A 20,579-nucleotide genomic window follows, 5' to 3' on the forward strand; every position below is an offset into this window, starting at 1 on the left:
CAGGCAAACAATTACATGAAATTATTTGAAATCGACAATCGGGCTCGATATATAGTTACATTAAAATCAGTAGGCGAGGCTGTAATTTTCGCCGGCTGTTACCGGCTGTTACTCTCATTAGCAAGGCGGAAAATAATATTTTTATCATGCCAAAAAGCTGCTGTGTCGTTTATTGCATCTCAAACATTAAAACAAATCCAGAGTTCAGTGTTTCTGTACTTCCTCTAAGAAGAAAGGACAGAAAAATAAGAGCTCTGTGGCTTCAGGCTTGATCGCCGTTCAAATGACAGCGTTGGTTTCCCCCAAAAGTGGGCGGGGCCGTAAAGAGACGTAGATGTTACTCTCATCTATGGACATCGATCGCCTACTGCTATATTTAACCATATTTCGAGCCCGATCGTCGATTTCCAATGATTTAATGTAATTGTTTGCCTGTCTGGCGATTGTAATCGGGCTTTTTGAAGATCCAAAAATCCACGGTTTTCTTACATTTCTGATCGGACGTCATTGGTGTTACTGCTACACAAAACGCTTTTATTTTTAAAATAATGTACTGTCTCTGAAGTGCCTCCTGTAACAAGAGATAATTTGAGGCAGTGCAGTGGACAAAGACATATGGAAAGTCAGATACTTCTTACTTTGTTTGTTAAAGGTGTCATTTTATCTTCAAATTTTACATGCGTCTTTCAAGTCTGTCATTAGTGTTACTCATTGCATAGCCCTAGGGGTGAACATTTGAATGGGAAAATGTATTGTATTGAAGAGATAAACGATTTTGATATTGACTGAAGCCATATTTGGTCTGACACATTGCAGCCATTTTGTTAAAATGGTAGTGTTTTCTCCAAATTGTCACTGGTGTTCTCTTCTTCCTGGTAACACGTAACACCAGTGACGTTCCTATATAAATAAGCTTTGTATAATGTATACAAATAATAAAAATACTTTAAGCTCTATTTGTTGTGGATTCATCAAGTTAAGAGTTAGTTATTGCTATTTAACAGGTTTTAGATGTGTTTAGAAGGAATATATTTGAGTCAGCTTTGTTTTCCCCCAAAAGTGGGCGGAGCCGTACTTTTGGGGCCATTCATTTGTCTTCCTTGCCTATAAGGTTCCCACAAATTAAAGGTTCAACATTAAAATGGTGCTTTATTTTTTCACTGGATATTAATTGTGATAGTTGTTAAAATAATTTATCCAGCCAATCAAAAACTGATTATTGAGTATTGTAGACAGTATGTATGTAAACCGTACATAAAGAGTGTATGATAAGACATAGGACAGTTTACTCATTTAAAACACAAATACATATGTATGTCTTTTTATATTTCCATGGCAGATTAGTGGTTTTATTTTACACTTTTTCTTTATTGGTTAATTTAACACATAAGACACTGACATTTGAAAAAAAGGTCACGTTCTGAGTTTTCCCCACACTGATGATTTTCATTTGTAGTTGTCGGCAAGTTTCCATATAAAGTTAAAATGCATATTTATAGCCAAATAAAATATAAAACTAAAAAAAGAACACAAAAGGTTTTAGCACAAGGTTTTAAATTCTTTGTTGATTTTAAACCCAAGAAGGTGAACTCTCCGTGTATGTTTCTGTATAAATTATGTAAATACAACTGACATGATCACTTCTTTTGTGGGGAATTTTTCTGATGAGAAACATGCCTTTCCTCTGTTCACCATAATTAATGTAGTGGAGCATCCATCCGTCTGCACACATTTGCAGGGATTCTCCTCTTTAATTTCTCTCTCTGCACAGAGACACGTCCATGTAATTATGTGTCAACGAGCAATTAAAGCATCAATTAAAGTTTGTTAGGCAGAGATCATATCATGGAGAACAGTGATTAGGCCCAACAGTCACATACATGTTAGTGTATCTAATGAGATTGTCAATAAGCTGATTATCTATCCATTTATCTGTCTGTGTATCTTCATATCTGTCTTCCTTCATTCTCGTTTTTTTTTGCTCTTACCGTCTCTGTCCATTCATCCTTCATAAACCTGTTTTCTACCATTCCTCGTTCCACATCCATATGCTTCCTCCATCACAGCGTCGTCCCCTTGCCCCTCTCTCCCTTTGTGTGCTCTTTGGAGTGCTGCTGGACGACAACTTAATCTCCATCAGTTCCTCTCTCCTCCTCTTCATCCCCTCTCCTTCTGTTGGAGTGGTGCTACATGACAATCCAATATCCGCAGTCTCAGTCTCCTAATAGTCCTTTTTCTTCTAGTTTTTAATGCATCTCGCTGTTTCTTACTCTCCCTCCATCTATCCATCTTTCTCTTTCCTTTCATAATCTCCTCTGTGTGCATGGCTCATATAAAAGAAAACATAAAAATATGATAGAAAACTTGGAGGTTTGATTTCACATTTAGTGTGCACACTATCAATGCTTGAAGGCACACTTTAATATGTTAAAATACATAACTCTTTTTAATTAGATTTGCAAAGTCCCAGTGTCACAGAAAATACGCAAAAGACAAACAATAAAACCGGAGAATTCGAATAATGTTTGTGTACAAATGGTTATTTTTACACAGCACATCAACCAAAATTCCACCAGTCTCTTTTTTATGTTTTACACTTTTAGATTAATATTCCTAGATTTGTGACATTATGAATGACAGCTCTTGAACCATATATTGACCTAAGAATATCAATATGTGTCTAGAATAAAATATAAGTTTGAATTTTATTTGTATTTTCTTTTGTGTGTTTAAACATGTCTGTCAGAATATACCGTATATTTTCCATTAGAATATAATTGCTGATTCTGGTGAAATTCCAACATTTTGAACAACAATTAATATATAATGCTAAGCAAAATGATTTAAAGATTACGTTTTCTTTCTTTCATACAGCTAAAATATGTATATACTTTTTCAGGATTTCCATGGCTATTTGTGTTAAAAGTTTCATTAAGGATTAATGATGCATTATATAGATTTAGAATTAAGATCTGCAGAAACACATTGCATTTATTACAACTAAAGTGCTATTCAATTTATCATGACACAGTCAACTCACAGTCAACACAGTCCAGCTTCATGAGGCAAGGCAAGTTTATTTATATAGCACCTTTCAACACAAGTCAATTCAAAGTGCTTTACAAAAAAATGAAAGGCATTAAGAAAATGGCATTTAAAATTAAAAATAAAAGATAATAAAAGAAACATTAAAAGAAAAAATACATGGATAAAAGTTACAGTGCAGTTTAAGATGTGAATAGTTCAATTAAAAGCAGCGGCAAAAAGAAAAGTCTTTAGTCTGGATTTAAAAGTAGTCAGAGTTGCAGCGGACCTGCAGGTTTCTGGGAGTTTGTTCCAGATAGATAAGCAAGATAGAAATATAGAATTCACAAGGTCCCAACAGCAAAATAAGCTCATCAAGAATAAAGAATGGGCTAAATATGTGATAAAAAGATGCAACCTTCATTTAATGTCTTGCAATTAGTTGTATCTTCCAGAAACATTTGAGTGCTTTACCACACAGAAAAACACACTGACTCCTCAGCAACAACATGATGTTTGTTTTTTCTTCCTGCTCTAACAGCTCCTGGTTAAAGGCAAAACAAATTCTTGACTGTGCTGACAAACATGAAAAGGAGCTCACTATGATTTGTTTTCTCCAATGTGGGACACATGGTAACATAGAGCCTAAACATGTCCTGTGTGTCAGCGTCTGATGGCTAATCTTCCCTGTCTGTGGGTGTGTGAAATTCGCACATGGGAACACACCTCCTGCCCAGCGAGAGGATAACCATCTGACCTTAAGCCTTTGCTAGAATTAATGAAGAGACTGTCATTTGCAGACAGCGTGCGGCATGCTCGCGCACACAGGATACCCTCCTCTTGGTCCGGACAGATTATTTCAGTATAATGAGCCAGTTTCTCTGCATCTGCCAACCAGTCTGACTCACTGGCCTATGGAGGCCTGTTGAATCTGACATGCAATGAACAGAAAAAGAAGACACCAGTGACATCCAGTGGCCGAGCATTACACTGCTTTTACTTGTTGCCTTAATATTACAGTATCACTGTATTATCAATGAAATTGTATCTTAATCTGTAATAACTGTTATACATTTTTTAAATGATATTTGTAGTATTTATATGAATTTCTCAAGTGTCAGCAACTAAGACATTAAATATATCTAGAGAAGTTAAAAAGTGCTATATTGCAAGTACTGATTCCTCATATTATAGTTCATGGAAAAAGACAAAAAACCAACCACATAAAAACATATATATTTTCTTTGAGAAGTAAATCTCAAGAGTGCCATCACAATGAAAACATGTCTCCTTAATATATGCTAAGTTTCATCAATTATCAGTGTGAGAAGAAGTTGTTAGAGAGTACTTGTCCATGGACAAGTGAGTTTGGCAATTTACTTGTCCGAATACATTTTTTACTTGTCCAGAATGGACAAAAATTGGGGCCAATGGAATCTTCTTCTTCGCCATCGTATTTTACATTTTCCCACGGTTTTTACGACACCGCTAACGTAAGTGAGCGGTAAGCTTTTTTAAAAATGTATATATATATACAGTCTATGCTTTTACTGCATCACACATAGGGTTGGGTATCGTTTGGATTTTAACGAATCCGGTTCTGCTTTTCGATTCCGGTTATTTTCGGTTCTCGATTCCGGTTCTTTGAGAGGGTAAATAAGTCCCATGACAAACTGGGAGAAAAATATATTTATGAAAACATTAAGTCAAATCTGTATTCCTATTTACAAATCACTTCATACTGTTTAATTTCTTACGGTTATTGAATACAATTATATAAAAATAATCTCTGCATTGTTTAGTTATTTGTAAGTGGTGCAGTTTGAGAATGTACAATTGGCCCAGTCTCCTCTGATGTTACACTGCAACCTGCCTGTGAGACAGAGTCCAACCCTATACAGTCTATGGTCCAACCACGCATGTCCAACACATAGGCCTAATAATAATAATACATTATATTTATAGCCTATAGGCCTAGCGCTTACACATGTCCTGCAATACACATGCTGCAGTTGCCCAGCTGCTCACTGTTTGTAAAAGTAAATAAATATAGTATAGTATTTTCATTTCAATAATGTACTTTCTATACCCTGCTTCATAAACAATACTGACATCCCTGTGCTCCTCCGAGTCTGGGGGTCCGGGGATGTGAGGACAGCGCGAGGACAAAGACAGGGAGGCTGCTTTATTTCATAAAGGAAATGGTGGTCAATATTTACAATATAGGAGCTAAAACGCTTAATAACCTTCATTACGTGTTAGAGAAAGAACATAAGAAAGTTTGACAAAGATGAGGCTGTTAAACGGGCAGCGGATCCGCTGTGTGTAGAATGAGAGAGAGAGTAGAGAGAGAGAGAGAGAGAGAGAGAGAGAGAGAGAAGAGAGAAGAGAGAGAGGAGATAGATAGCTCTCTCCTCTCTCTCGCTCTCTACTCTCCTCTTCGCTCTATCGCTCTCTTCTCTCGTCTCGCTCTCTTCTCGTCTCTCTCTCTCTATCTCTCTCTGCGCTCCTCTCTCGCGCTCTCTCTTACTCTCTCTCGCCCTCTTTCACCCTATCCCTCCTCCTCCATCCTTCTCACTAGAGAGAGAGAGGATGGCGCGGCGTCCGCGGGGCTCTTCGGCCTCCGCGCCCCTGGTCCTCTCGCAACTCTATTAATCCCGGGTACTGGACAATGGTTATTTGTTCCTACGCGGAACCGAGTTTGCTTCCCAACCCTGCCACTGTGCTACACTTCCCGCCCCGCCCCCGTCTATACTGTACAGAAAGCGGCGAGATACATTTCCTTAGGAATCGACATAGCAGAACCGAAACTAACATTTCTAAAACGAACAATGGCGTACACGTACAATTTGCGAATGAGTTCTGCCTTTTGTAAACTGAATTTATCAATAATTTGTCAATAAATCAGGGCAAAAAACCGTCACTTGTCCGCCGGACAAGTCAATTGAAAGATGATACTTGTCCGATATTGTAAATAACACGTCCCGGCTACTTTTTCGCACACTGATTATAATGAACATCTTCAATAATAATCAAATGCCTCCTCAATCGTCAATTTGAGGGAAAGGGTATGAAGGGCCATACAGTTATCCGTTCCATACAGTTTTTTCTACCCCAAGGCCCAACAACGACTGATCGTCACCACCAAAAAAATGCTCTCCGACTGGACCAATTACACAGGCAACTCATTTAATAAAAATAATAGGACAAAGATAAATACACAATCTGAATAAAACAAGAGTAGGCCTACTGGGGACACATAGACTTCCGCTAAGACTTTGTCCTATCCCGCAATGTTAACAAAAGAAACAAATCATTTGCTTATCCGCCCTGTGATTCCCATCCACTACATTTAATTGATTCTTACTACACCCTTCTACCAGGTCTCACAAAAATATGGTTCATATTTTGTTCTGTTTTGCTGCTGACAAACATACCAATAAACATAACATCCTTGGCAGAAAAAGATGAGAGCGGCTCACAGAAATAAACTGCTTCTATTTCGTATATGGCTTCGCCCTCTAAGGCTATCGCTATTGGGTTATCCCTCTGCGCCCCCGCGCATCACTGAAACACTTGTAGTCCACGCCCACCCGCTAGGTGGGCCCCACCCTCGGGCCTCCTTCCGGTATAAGTAGGAAGGGGGCCCGGCAATCTGATCCCTCTTTTCTTCAGCAACCAGCACACTACTGAAGCACAGGAAAAGTCAAGTCATGAACAACAACTGTGTCCGTGATTGTCCCCAGGGCCGTTTCTAGCTTTTTGGGGGCCCTATGCAAGATGCTGTTTGGGGGGCCCTAGTTTTGACAGTTTTTTAACTACAATGGGGGGGATTCCGAAGCCTTTAAGATTATCTGTGGAGATGCATCAATCTGTTACACTTTAATAGGAAAACAGGCTAATTTCACGAAAACCAAGCAATTGAAAATTACAAAAAACGATATTAAAAAGGTAAACAATAAGGCTCCTCTATGTCAATAAATGCAAGAGATGCAGCATTTTCTCAACAATGTTTAATTTACATTTTTCATCTTCCTCAGACGTCACTCATTGGCTGTCAGCCAATGAGTGATCGTTGGGCTGTCAGCCCATGATTTGGACTTTATTACCCCAAAAACCCAAGCAGCAGTTTAGTCGTGTTTATATCCTACATTGGATTTGTAAGCATATAATGCTTCACCGAACACACAGTGGCGACTGGTCATTAGTGGCAAGTGGGGCACAGCCCCACCTAGTGTCAGCAGAAAGTATTACAAATAATGATTACAAAAAAATGCAAAAAATAAATAACAAAATATATTTTAAGATCATGGTTAATCATCTGATTTGTCTGTATATTGCTGTTTTAGTCTGTGTTCTTCTAATTAGTGTCTACAGTTTGTGCCTATTGAGCTGTTTAGAGCCATGTGGGACAAAACCCGATCATGCCCCTCCCTCTCTCTGTCTAAGTGAACGGTGACTGTAAAAACTACACTGCGCATGCTCAGTGTATTGTCCTATTTAATGTGTGTGGCAAAAAAATAATGACCATAGGGGCACTGAGCTGCCATCCTCACCATACGTCATCTCACATCATTCAGAGCTGATTGGCTCATTTTAATTCTCCCCAAATATATTGAGGCTGAACCTGAACTTTGAATTCTCTGCTCCCATCAGTGATCTTGTTAAAATTGTGAATGCAGAATTAGAAATACTATGTAACTGGTTTGCAGTTAATAAATGATCCCTTAATGTGGCCAAAACAAATTACATGTTATTCAATACAAAGTCTGAGAGTAGAAATGACTGCATTATACGGATTTGCAATACAGAGATAGAAAAAGTTGGTGCATGTAAATTTTTAGGACTGCTTGTTGACGAAAAACTAAATTGGAAGCATATAAATTATGTACTAAACTGTCAAAAAACAATAGGTATTTTGTATCGTACTAAGAACATTCTTGAAGAAAATATACTCTTTATAACAGTCCATTTCTCCCTTACCTTTACTACTGTTCAGAAATATGGGGAAACACGTACTCAACAAATCTACAAAAAATAATAACATCCCAAAAAAAAGTATTACGAATAGTCTGTGGTGTTGGTAAATATGAACACACAAATCCCATATTAAAAAAACTCAATCTATTAAAATGTGTTGAGATAGTACAGCTTAAAACAGTACTGATTATGCACAACATTTTCCATAAGAAAATGCCTAATAACATTCAAAAGCAGTTCCAAACCACAGCGTGAACATATGAATGTAAAAAAAGTCACTTGAAAATAAGTGTTCACAATGTTTATATGCAATTATGCATATATTATTATTATTCATTTGCCAAGTACATGTGTACCTATGTATATATAGTATTTTAATTTCCAAAAAAAGATAGTTGAAACTGCTATTGACATGTGCAGAAAATGACCCTATCTAGTTAGGATGATGCACGGGAGGGCTACTTTCCACAAGCTATGCTTCAGCCCTCCCGCTTCTACTAATTTTGTTCATCTTTGTGTGTATGAATTAAACTTTTTTTGTTTTTCGGATGAAAAAAAAAGAAAAACAAATACTTTCAGCTTGGGGGCCCCCTAGTGGCCGCGGGGGCCGTATGCCCCCGCATAGTCCGCCTGTAGGAAGAAACGGCCCTGATTGTCCCTCATGTAAGACGGGGTACATCATGAGCTATGACTTACCCCCTAATCCCACCAGGAGCATCTGCGCTGCGTTGCGCGGCGTTGCGCTGCATTGCGCTGCGTTGCGCTGCGTTGCGCTGCGGCTGCGGCGTTTTTAGCGATCGCGGCCACTCTAGTCAATGGGTGCTATTCCACCAGACACGCTGCGCCGCGCTGCGCCGCGGCTCGAAGCGTCCCAGAAGCTCCTCGCCGCAAGGAATTTCTAAAATATAGGATGAATCCTATTTTTGACGCGGCGCAGCGCGGCGCAGGCAGGAAGTGGAATGTTCATCCAACAACTGCGAGGCTGCACACACGACGCTCCGCTTCCGCAATGTTTTGAAACGCGCCTGGTGGGTTAGGACGCAGGAGGAGGTCGCAGCGCGGCGCAGCCGCAGCGCAGCCGCAGCGCAGACGCAGCGCAGACGCTCCTGGTGCGATTAGGGGGTTACACGCGATATGCGAATCCTGCCTGGGGCCAGAGCACGCGGACGCGGCTCTCAGCCAGCAGGTCGCTTGTTCGCATTGTGCCCGTCTCCCGTCAGCCGACAGGAAGCGAAGAGCGGACGCTCTAGCTGCTGTGGCTGAGGAGGACGATTGGCCCGTCCAGAACAGGGACGACGGCCTGTCTCTGGAGCCGAGTGCGAGGCAGGAGTCGGACGACTCCTACCCTGTCTCCCGCCATGGCTCGCCATGCGGCTCTCCCCTCCCCCCTGGACGGGGGAGACGGGGTCGGAGCGAGGTACGGGTGTGGCGGCCGAGCACGCGGTCCCCTTCTCCGTGGCCACAGCGCTACCGGCGTTGGGTGGCATTATGCTGGAGCTGCCGGAGATAATCGGCAAAGCAGCAGCATGCAAAGGTCTCCCCGTTCCCCTAGGACGGGAGAGGGTGGCTCTGGACGACATGGCCGGAGTGTTTTCCCGGGTTCAGACGGGCAGGAACCACCCCCGCTCTGGAGCCGAGCTTGACGGCGTTCTTTGGGGGTTAGGCAGGCCAACTTGATCGCCGGACGGCGCCCTATGTTGGCCTCCCCCAAGGACCAGTATGTCGCCCGCCAGGCTGACCGGGCGCACCAATTTGCGTTTCAGGCGTCTGCGGCGGAAAACAACATCGCGTTGCTGGCCAACTCGGTGGTTACGCTGGTGGAGCGGTCCACCACCGTGGCACCAGAGGAGGCGGAGGAGATCGGCAAGGCGGCCAGCATGGCACTCAAGCTGTGCGCAGCCGTGGCTGTCTCCCGTGCGAGGATCGCAGCATGGATGACGCAGATCCAGCGCCACCTCTGGCTGCAACAGGCGGCTGTTACAGAGCCAGCCAGGAAGGTCTTGCTGGACGCTCCGATCAGCCCGGACGGGCTGTTCGGACCCCAGTTTCTAGCCATGGTCGAGTCCATGAAGGCGGCAGCGGAGCAGGCGGATGATATCCGCCAGCATGTCGGCTGGCTCCAGCCTGCGGCGAAGCCTCAGCGGCACCAGCGGAAGCAGCAGCAGCAGCGGCCAACCCAGCCACAGCGACAGGCAGAGAGACGCTCACAGCAACCGCAGCCGAGGCGTCAGACTCGTCCGTCGGCGGCGGCAGGGGCACCGTCCCGCGCCTCCGCCCCCCCACCAGCAGAGAGGGGGGGTCAAAAGGGAGTGAGGTACTCCCGTTCGTCGTCTGCTCCACGAGAGCCGCCGAGGAAACAGAGCCGGCCTTGACGGTTTGGGAGGGAGTGTGAGGAAAATAAAATAAGCTTATTTCCCAACATGTTGTCTGAGTCATCAGTTTCAAATGTGTTTCACATATCCCCCACTCTGGGTGAACCAGCTGCCTATGACCTATCGGTTAATAGCCAGCAGGGTTCGTTACAAAAGCCTGCGCATTTTAATCTATCGATTAATAAGCTGCAGAGCGCGGTAACTACGCCAGCTGCCTCCAATCTGTTGATTAGTAGGCAGGTTCGCTGCAGAGGCCTGGTGGTTATGACTGTTCGGTAATTAAACCATAGACCTCATGGCATTCCTCTGTCCGAGATACGCCACCTACACACGGTCGCAATAAGCCCATGAGCGCTGTGGTAACGCCTCATGTGGATGTCACTGCACACACCTCCACTCATCCTCTGAGCGTGTACGCGCCTCATGATGAGAGTCAGAGTGAAATGCAGCGTGTGGAGGCAGTGGCGGCGCCAGTGATTTTCTCTAGGGGAAAAATGAAGAGATCTATGGATATACAGTATCTCTCAACATACATATGAAACAGAACTGTAAACAGATTTTCAATTTATTTATAGATATTTTACAAATCACTCCCCTTTTTAAAACAAACCGTTTGAGACCCACTGAGATAACTAGACTAAAGTTAACTATCTAAACACTAAGGCTGCTTCTCAGGTCGATTAAATGAAATCCTTGCTTCCCTCACTTGCGTCGTTTCCCTGCGTTTAGTCCCTCCCACTATGGCGTTATATTTTCAAAAACGCCTCTGAAATTGTAAGATCCCTACGTTTTTTTTTCACCATTCATTCCAATGGTAGGCGTCTATGGCACGTGATCTTCAAATTTCTCCCTGCAGAAAAAAAAAACATGGCCGAACTTCGTTTTATTCTCGGTGTAAAATGCCTATTTTAAAGTTAGTTTGGCCATTTTGATGTCATTTAATGCGAGAAATATGAGTTGTTATTTCAGATTATGTGTGCAGTAGATGCACATGATCTTTAGTTTGCTAGTTATTACGAAGATTACATCAGGAAATTGTGTCTACGTTTTCATTGTCACCAAGGTGGTTGCTAGGGATGCTGCTATCGATATTATTTCTGTTATGTTGTGTAACTGTTTAATGGTGTTATCTTTATTGCTACCCCCTTCCCCGTCAATGTATAGTGTTGGTCCACAGCGCAAACGTATTAGTTTAACAAAATCCGCATCTAAATTTGTGGCAAAGATACGTTATTTTCCCCTGTGCAATTCTCCATTTACTCAACAATAACACATAATTATCCTTGTGTTTATTTATTTGTTTTTTGATTAATAAACACAAGTTGGAGTCCGTCAGGACCGAGGGTCGGAGCAGCTCATTTGCTTTACAGAATATTACACCCGGAAGTAAGTATTCTCTCCTTTTCACTTGACAAACCCCGTGATAGTCCTCAAGCTCTGTGATTGGAGAGTGTGCAGAGCGTCGAACAGCACTTGAAATGGGATGGAACCACGGCAGACTGTCCAAAACTGGATTTGAACGGGTCCACCCCAACACTATACATTGACGGGGAAGGGGGTAGCAATAAAGATTACACCATTAAACTGTTACACAACATAACAGAAATAATATCAATAGCAGCGTCCCTAGCAACCACCTTGGTGACAATGAAAACGTTGTATCGACACAATTTCCTGAAGTAATCTTCGTAATAACTAGCAAACTAAAGATCATGTGCATCAACTGCACACATAATCTGAAATAACAACTCATATTTCTCGCATCAAATGACATCAAAACGCATTTTAATGGCCAAACTAACTTTAAAATAGGCATTTTACACCGAGAATAAAACGAAGTTCGGCCATGTTTTTTTTTCTGCAGGGAGAAATGTGAAGATCACGTGACATAGACGCCAGCCATTGGAATGAATGGTGAAAAAAAACGTAGGGATCTTACAATTTCAGAGGCGTTTTTGTAGAAATACTACGTCCTATGTTGTGGACCAACGTAGTTATTACACGTTTTTTTATGAGACTGGGTTGGCTATTTCCAGGGTTCCCCAAGAGGAAGAAAATCAGGGCCAGCTGCCTCCAATCTGTTGATTAGTAGGCAGCAGGGTTCGCTGCAGAGGCCTGGTGGTTATAACTTTTCGGTTATTAAACCACAGACCTCGCGGCATTCCTCTGTCCGAGATACGCCACACGGTCACAATAAGCCCATGAGCGCCATGGTAACGCCTCATGTGGATGTCACTGCACACACCTCCACTCATCCTCTGAGCGTGTACGCGCCTCATGATGAGAGTCGGAGTGAAATGCAACGTGTGGAGGCCTCTTCACAGCCCTTTCGCTCTAGGCCCAACTTGGGTTGCCTCACGGGCAGCGGTGGCGAGGGCTCTGGCGTGGCTCGTCGTCATGACGACCACAACACATATCGAGCATGTGCACCCGCTCTCAGAGTGTTTCTCGGAGTGGCAGCGCGTGTGTCTGATGGACAGGTGGATGAGCAGGCTGATCAGCAGAGGGTACACCCTGCAGTTCGCCTCTCTCCCCCCCCACAGTTCAATGGGATACAGGAAACACTCCTGTCCTCCCAGAATCTATGTCTTGCGCTCCAATCCGAGCCGCTGGAACTCCTGTTGAAAGAGGAGATTTCCAGGGTTCCTCAAAGGGAGGAAAATCAGGGGTTTTCACTCCCGTTATTTTTCTAATCCCGAAAAAGACTGGGGCAATGAGACATCCTCGATCTGTCAGTATTCCACATGCTGACGATCAAACAGGTGCTGGAATGTGTTCACAGTGGCGGCGCCAGAGATTTTCTCTAGGGGGTGCTGTGGGGTAGCTTGACGTTTCATAGAGGGTGCTCAAACATTAAGGGTTTCCCATTAATGCACCAGCGCTACAGTTGAATTTTCTACTGCAACACTCCCCACACACACACACAGTGTACCCGCGACTGTTACAATGAAGGCTCGATAATCAGCTCACGGCATATAGGTGTAAGCAGGGGTAAAGTGCTATTTTTACAAGTGGGGAGCGGACCTCACCTCCTCTAGGAGGGTCCTCACCTCCTCTAGCTCTAGTGGGGTCCGGGGGCATGCTCCCCCGGGAAGATTTTTTTAAAATATTGAAGTTAAAAGCATCAATCTGGTGCACTTTGAGAGCAACATTAAGGGATCTATGGATACATCTCTCAACACCAGATTTGCCAACCCTCCCGATTTTCGCGGGAGACTCCCAATTGTATTGCCCTCCCCCTGTTTCATCTCGGGGTCATATTTCTCCCGCATTTCTCCCGATTTCTGACAAAATCAGATTTATTCAGGACTGTTTCCACTCGGACTTTAATACAGCTACACCATTGTTTGGTTTCCATGGTAGCGCGTCTCTTTAGTAGCGTGTGCCACTGAAAGTCTGAGAGGGTGAGGCAGATAGTCACAGAAAACGGAACAAAAATCGACAACTCGACCCTCTGCTCAATCGATCCTTTCCTGAAAAATACAGGTCCAGCACATATGCTCCATCAAGGATGGTGCTACAGGCCGCAAGGCAGTGCACTGACAACTACAATAAGCATGTTAATGTTAATCTAATACAGCTCCGGCGATCCACTAACACCCCCCCCCCCGCGGTGGTTTTGAAATGCTCCCGATTTCTGAGGTCTCAAGGTTGGCAAGTATGCTCAACACCCATATGAAACAGAACTGTAAACAGATTTTCTATTTCTTCATAGACATTTTACAAATCACTCCCCTTTTAAAACAAACCGTTTTGATAACTAGATTAAAGTTAACTATCTAAACACTGAGAGTCCTTTACTTCACCTGAGCTGTTACCTGAGACTCTCCGTCTGACAGGAGAGAGTTCTCCCTCCACCTTGTTGTTGAAAAAGCTCCTTATACCAGTTAGCTTGGCTAGCTAGCACCAGATGCTAACCACAACGATCTCCGGTACCCACCGGTGCGCGAGCTCTCTCTCTCGCTCGCTCGCGCACGCACACAAAATGGCTCGTGCCACACACACAGAGCAGAGCTTGAATGAAACACAGAGACCCAGAAGTAAGCTACTTGTACTCACGAGGCCTATTATGTGCAGAATCCCTCTCCCTTTCAGGTGGTTTTGATTGAGTGTCCACACGTGGACGTTTAAGGACTAAAAAACGATAATTTTTTCACTTTGCTGTTAGCAAATCATTTGGCGCTCTAGCTAACAGGAAGTCACTCAAGTGTCACAAAGTAATTTAGCCTATGGGTAGGTCAAAAATCGAATGGGTGCTGGCCATCGGCCTAATCATATCACCTGTGTTGGCTTTATGTTTTTGGTCAAACATTTGTTTGTTTCACATTTGCATTGACGTAATCAATAATTTTTCTAATTTAATTTAATAAAAATAATAATAATAATTTTCGAAAAAAAACCACATATTTCTTGGGGGTGCTTAGGGGGTGCTTTGGCAATCCTGAGGGGTGCTTCAGCACCCCCTAGCTCCCCCCTACCGCCGTCCCTGTGTGTTCACCATGGACGACTGGTTCACTTCCACCTGAAGGATGCATACTTCCACATACCCCTCACCCCGAAACACAGGAAATTCCTGCGTTTTCTCATTTCAGGGAATATCAGACCAGACAATCGTCTGCCGTTCGGATATTTCCTGGCTCCTCCCGTTTTTGTGTATAAGGCTGGAGCCTACACAGAGGAGGGATGAGAGTGTGGTTTCCTCTGGACGACCTGCTATTTGCTGGCTCGCTCCAGGGAGGAAGTCGCTTTACAGACGGTAGGCTACATCTCGTATCGCATCTGTCAAAGCCTGGGTTTCATAATAAATTGGAAGAAGAGCTGTCCTCTTCCCTCTCAGACAAATGTTTATCTGGGAGTGGAATTAAACTCAGCCAGCAGAGCGCGGCTCTCGCGGCTCTCGCGGCAGCGAGTGGAGAAACTGACAGCTCTCCTCCGGCGTGTCACAACCAAGCGGCAAACTGTGGGGTAGAGCCGGGAAGCCAATACGGAAGTGCCACACACTGCAGTTCATATATTGGCCGATAGGCGATGGCTGCAGAAAGGAGCAATTTCCATAGACCCCCATGTTAAAATGCCCGATTTTACAGCAGAAAAAAACATGTTTCTACCCCTGGCTCCATACATTTTATTATCGATATAGTTAGATTCCACCTTCATGATTATGGATCTGTGAGTGAATTGTTTTCTAACGCGACCCTTTATATTTATATTAGGTCTTAAAGTTTGTGCATACATTAGGGCGTGGTCACTTTGATTGACAGATACGTGCCTCACTGTCAGCTAACAGCAACTTGTCCAATCTGCTAGGCTACAACCATAGAGGCTACAACGTTAGTTAGTTGTAGTTACTGTACTTGATCCTTTAGCTGTGTTCGTGGTGATCGTGCCTGTTAGGGAATATTGTTACAAATACCAGATAATTAAAATGTCGTGCTGTGCGCTTGAATGTACTAACAGATCTTCCAAGAAGTCTACTTTCAGCTTTTTTCGGTGAGTAAAATGATAATAATATACATCTTAACCCCGTTAGCAGGTGTTTGTGTGCTTGTTAGCTTAGCCTGTTATGTAGCTTATTAGCCAGCTAAGGACGTAACCCTTTATACATATATACAGTTTAGTTTATGATTCAGCCTTGGGTAAGACTTTTATACTATATGGCTATGACGCCCATAATGCTAAACGGGAGCAAATGTTAAAAGGGGTGGGCCGCCGGAGTCCACGCCGCCGAAGCTAACGGGGCTGCAGGGTGCTAGCTCGCTAGCGCGTCCCGGCGGCCGTAGCTAGCACCCTGGGGCTCCGTTAGCTTCGGCCAGCGGCGGAGTCCGGCGTTATAACTGGAGATCAAGGAATGCATCGTAACGCGGACTTGGTTCGCCTGCAGCCCGCTGTAGTATTAGCTAAATAAATGATGTTGAGCAAGGCTTATTAAGCTGAACACCACCACAATTATTCTGCTATGTATCGGTACTTATTTTATTAACGTGTGAATGACAAGCATTAAGAATAATACCAAATAGCTAATTATCTTGCAGATTGTCTCGTTTGATTATGAATGTAACGTTTATATAGTGGAACTACACTGTTTTATCAAAACCAAAGTGCCACGCAGTGACTTGGTATGCATGTATTTCAGCAGGAAATGTGCAACCTAGATGACATTTACCAACACAGACTATATAGAAATATTTGTAAAAGTTGTTCATGCGTTACTAAGTGAATATGGCATTAACCCTCCTGTTGTCTTCGGGTCAAATCTGACCGATTTACTACTTTCATCAATCATGTTTTACATTCGATTGATACTGAGAGCATGTTAGCTTAGCTTCTTAGCCTGAGCTAGGACTCGAACGTCACGGTCGTTGGCAGCAGGTCCCGCCCTGTCCCGCCTCGGCTCCGCCTCAGCTCCGCCTCTTTGCCCTTATTTGGAGAAGGCGGGAGTTAGACTCTGACGACACCGTCGAGCCGTTAGTGGCCGACTCCGCCTACTAAGGGCTTCACGGCAACTCTGCAGAATCCTATGGGTGACGTCACGGACCCTACCTCCATTTATATATACAGTCTATGGTCACAACCCACACAGCCTTCTCCGTGACGCAGCTGCTCGGCGTTGGTGTCAGCTGGTCAGGTGATGATCCCCTTGGGTCTCTTCCAACAGGGGGACACTCCAGAGGTGGTTCATTCGCTGCAGAAGCCTGCTGTTTTTACCCTATTGGTTTATAAACTGCAGAGCTCGCGGCATTCCTCTGTCCCAGATATGCCTCCTACACACGTCATAATAAATCCACGAGCACCGTTATAACGCCTCGTGTGGACAGCACACACACCTCTCATCCATCAGAGCAATGTATATTCCCGGCGAATTTAACCGAGGGGCTCGCAGAACGCAGCAGCCGTTGTATGCGAGGAGTATGGAGACTCAGACCTGTGTCACGCACACTGAAAGGCGCCTCAGTGGGATTTGGCTTTGGTGTTACGCGCACTAAAGCAAAGCCCCATTTGAACCTGATCAGGTTCCCTTTAAACTGTTTTCAGCCAAAGTAGTACTACTTTTGGCTCTATCAGAGAAAAGGGTGAGTGATTGGTCTGCTCTCTCTGTGGCTCCGTCATGCCTCCGGATCCAAGGAGATGGCAGTTCAGCTGTTTTACGCCTAACCCGGCTTCATGCCTAAGGTCATCACAACTCTTTTAGGTCAAGAGTGATCACCCTGGCTGGCTTATTCCCCCCCTCCTTACAGGTCGGAGGAAGAAGCCACGTCTCATCTCCTCTGTCCTGTGCACGCGCTGTCTTGCTATGTGGCGCGCACGGCGGCCTGGCACCGTTCTCAGCGCCTGTTTGTGCACTATAGAGAGCGCTCGATCGGGCAACCTCGGTCTGCACAACGGCTGTCACACTGGCTGTGTGAGGCTGTGTCACAGGCATATGTCTCCTCTGGGGTGGAGCCCCCGGAGAATATCAAGGCGCACTCCACCAGAGGAATTTCCTCCTCCACGGCTTTGCACGGAGGAATGTCAGTGGAAGATATTGGCACTGCTGCATCTTGGTCTTCCCCCTGTTCATTTATTCATTTTTATTTGAGGGATGTCTCCCATTCCTCTCTGATGCACCCTGTACTGGGTGTCCTGTCGGAGTGAGTGACGTCAGGGATCCAGCTGTGCGCCTCTCTCCTGCCTCTCGGCACGCGGAGAGTGGCCCCTTTCCCCTCTTATGAGAGGGAGGTTCCTTTTTCCTCTGACACACTTTGTACGGAGTGTCTGGTCAGAGTGAGTGACGTCAGGGATCCAGCTGAGCGCTCTCCTACCTGTCTGATACGCAGAGAGCTGCTGTTCCCCCTCTATGATCGCAGGACAAGGTGGGACCTTCGTCTCTACTTTCTCACAGCGGCCGGTATGTATTGTTCCCAGCCTTCACCCCGTCGGGAAGACAGGCATGTTTTGCTATGTTCCAGGGACGGTGATGCGCCATTACGCATGGCACAACAGGCAGGGGGGTGTTATTGAGCAGGTGTGTCTGTGCTTCTAGTGCCGGGCGGACCCAGTGGGGCGCAGACTACATCATGCTTCGCCCTTAACCCAATAGCGATAGCCTTAGAGGGCGAAGCCATATACGAAATAGAACTGAGGTTACCTGTAACCTGTACTGTACTGTAACCCAGCTTCTATGAGTAAATGGCGCAGCCCTCTAAGCGCTGGGCCCCACTGGCTCTATGAATAGCTGAAGAAAAGTTATATTGTATGGGAGCAGATTGCCGGGCCCCCTTCCTACTTATACCGGAAGGAGGCCCGAGGGTGGGGCCCACCTAGCGGGTGGGCGTGGACTACAAGTGTTTCAGTGCTGCGCGGGGGCGCAGTGGGATAACCCAATAGCGATAGCCTTAGAGGGCTGCGCCATTTACTCATAGAAGCTGGGTTACAGTAGGTAACCTCAGTTTTCGCTGTTGACATATTCTGGCCCTCCTGCTTTCGGTCTCATGAGGAACTCTGACAACTTCTGATAGGCAACAAATTCATTGAAAAATGTCTTCATGCCAATCAGTTCAGCAACGATTAAATTGTCTTCCCAGGAAACACCCATTATGAAGGCATGAACACGTAAGAGCAGCCAGAGAACAGACAGAAAGAAGCCAAAAGTGAGTGAATGTATTCAGGTCAATGTTTGAATTTATATACATACATTTATAGTAAGTATATTCCACATATTTAATGTGTTTGAACTGTCAGGATATAGTGACAGTTTTAGCAAATATGACAAAAATGTATATTTAATTACAACTGTAGCTTCAGAAAATGAAGAAAGATGCTTTAATATGTATTTTAACATTTTGAAACAGTCTTTTCCTACCTATGTTCGACTTTGAGGTCCTGACTAGCGGTTACTCTCTGGGTCTCTATTTCAGGCCAGAAGGTCTTGGCGATGGCCAGAGAGGCTGGAGCGGACATCACTGATGCTGACAACAAGTGTGTTGCCTCAACCTGAAAAGAGAGGCACACAGAAAAAGGTGTCAATCATTCACTTCCTGACAGAGCTGTTCAAGTCCTATCTCTACATGAGTGTTACTTTTTTGAGTCAAATCATTATTTTTAAAAGCGTTCCTAAAAATGTTTGTCCTACGCTATACATAGTTTATATATCAAAGTCAAAGTCAACTTTAATGTCAATCTTTCAGTTTGTGTGTACAGACAGAGAGACAGAAATAACGTTTCCAACAATCCCGAATAGAAAAATACAAATATACAAATATGTATAAAATATGTATATCCTATACACAATCAACAGACACATTTACACATATTAAGATAAAAACACAACAACAATCAATATATACAAAACATGACTTTGGAAAGTTGTGTGTTGGTTTAATAATTTACAGTTTACAGGCAACTCACTGGCATTCCCAACCTTGCAATAAAAGGAGTCTTGATAACCAAAGTTTGATCATTTGTGTCCTGTCTTTGTCCCTGCGATATCCACATTTGACTAACACTTCCACATGGACTCAAAGGAACTGATAAGAAAACTGAGATAAAAGTTCAAGGTCACGGTGACCTTACAAAACACGTTTGACCATAACTCCAAATGAATGTGTTACAATGTGTGGCAAGTTCACACAACGTCAGAGTGATGAGATGTTTGATGGAGATGGATGTAAATTGCAACAAAAACCTTTATTCTCTTTTGTATTTGACAACTATTTATTTTTTAGACACATCAATTCTTCATGAGGTGAAGCAACATTTAATGTTTGATATTTAGCATTTCCTTAAAACGAGTCCTTTTAAATATAGAGTTAATTTTGATAAGCTAAGCGCTCCTTCTCTCACCCCCCCCCCCCCCCCCCCCCCCATGGAGATACGCTACCCAGAGACGCTGGCAAACCCTCCTGTCATCACAGCGGGTCAGCCCATTGATGTATAGACAGATCGAGAGAGGGGAGTCCGTCTGACAGAGAACAATAAGGGCTTAGATTCACAGATGTAAATCATTGCATTAATGATTCGCTTCATGTTTTCTGTTTTTAGTTAGAACTGTTGTTAACCATTCCCCAAAGAAATTTAAATACAAATATTTCCAGCTGCAGCCATTGATTCTGCTGGATACGTTCCCATGGCAACATGCATTATAAATCCAATCGGTAAAATAAATCACAGAAAATCGAAGGAAACAAAACAGTGAAAAATTATAATGTAAAATACACACGTGAAACA

The sequence above is a fragment of the Gymnodraco acuticeps genome, unplaced genomic scaffold (assembly GCF_902827175.1).
Source record: "Gymnodraco acuticeps unplaced genomic scaffold, fGymAcu1.1, whole genome shotgun sequence".
NCBI classification, from domain to species: Eukaryota; Metazoa; Chordata; class Actinopteri; order Perciformes; family Bathydraconidae; genus Gymnodraco; species Gymnodraco acuticeps.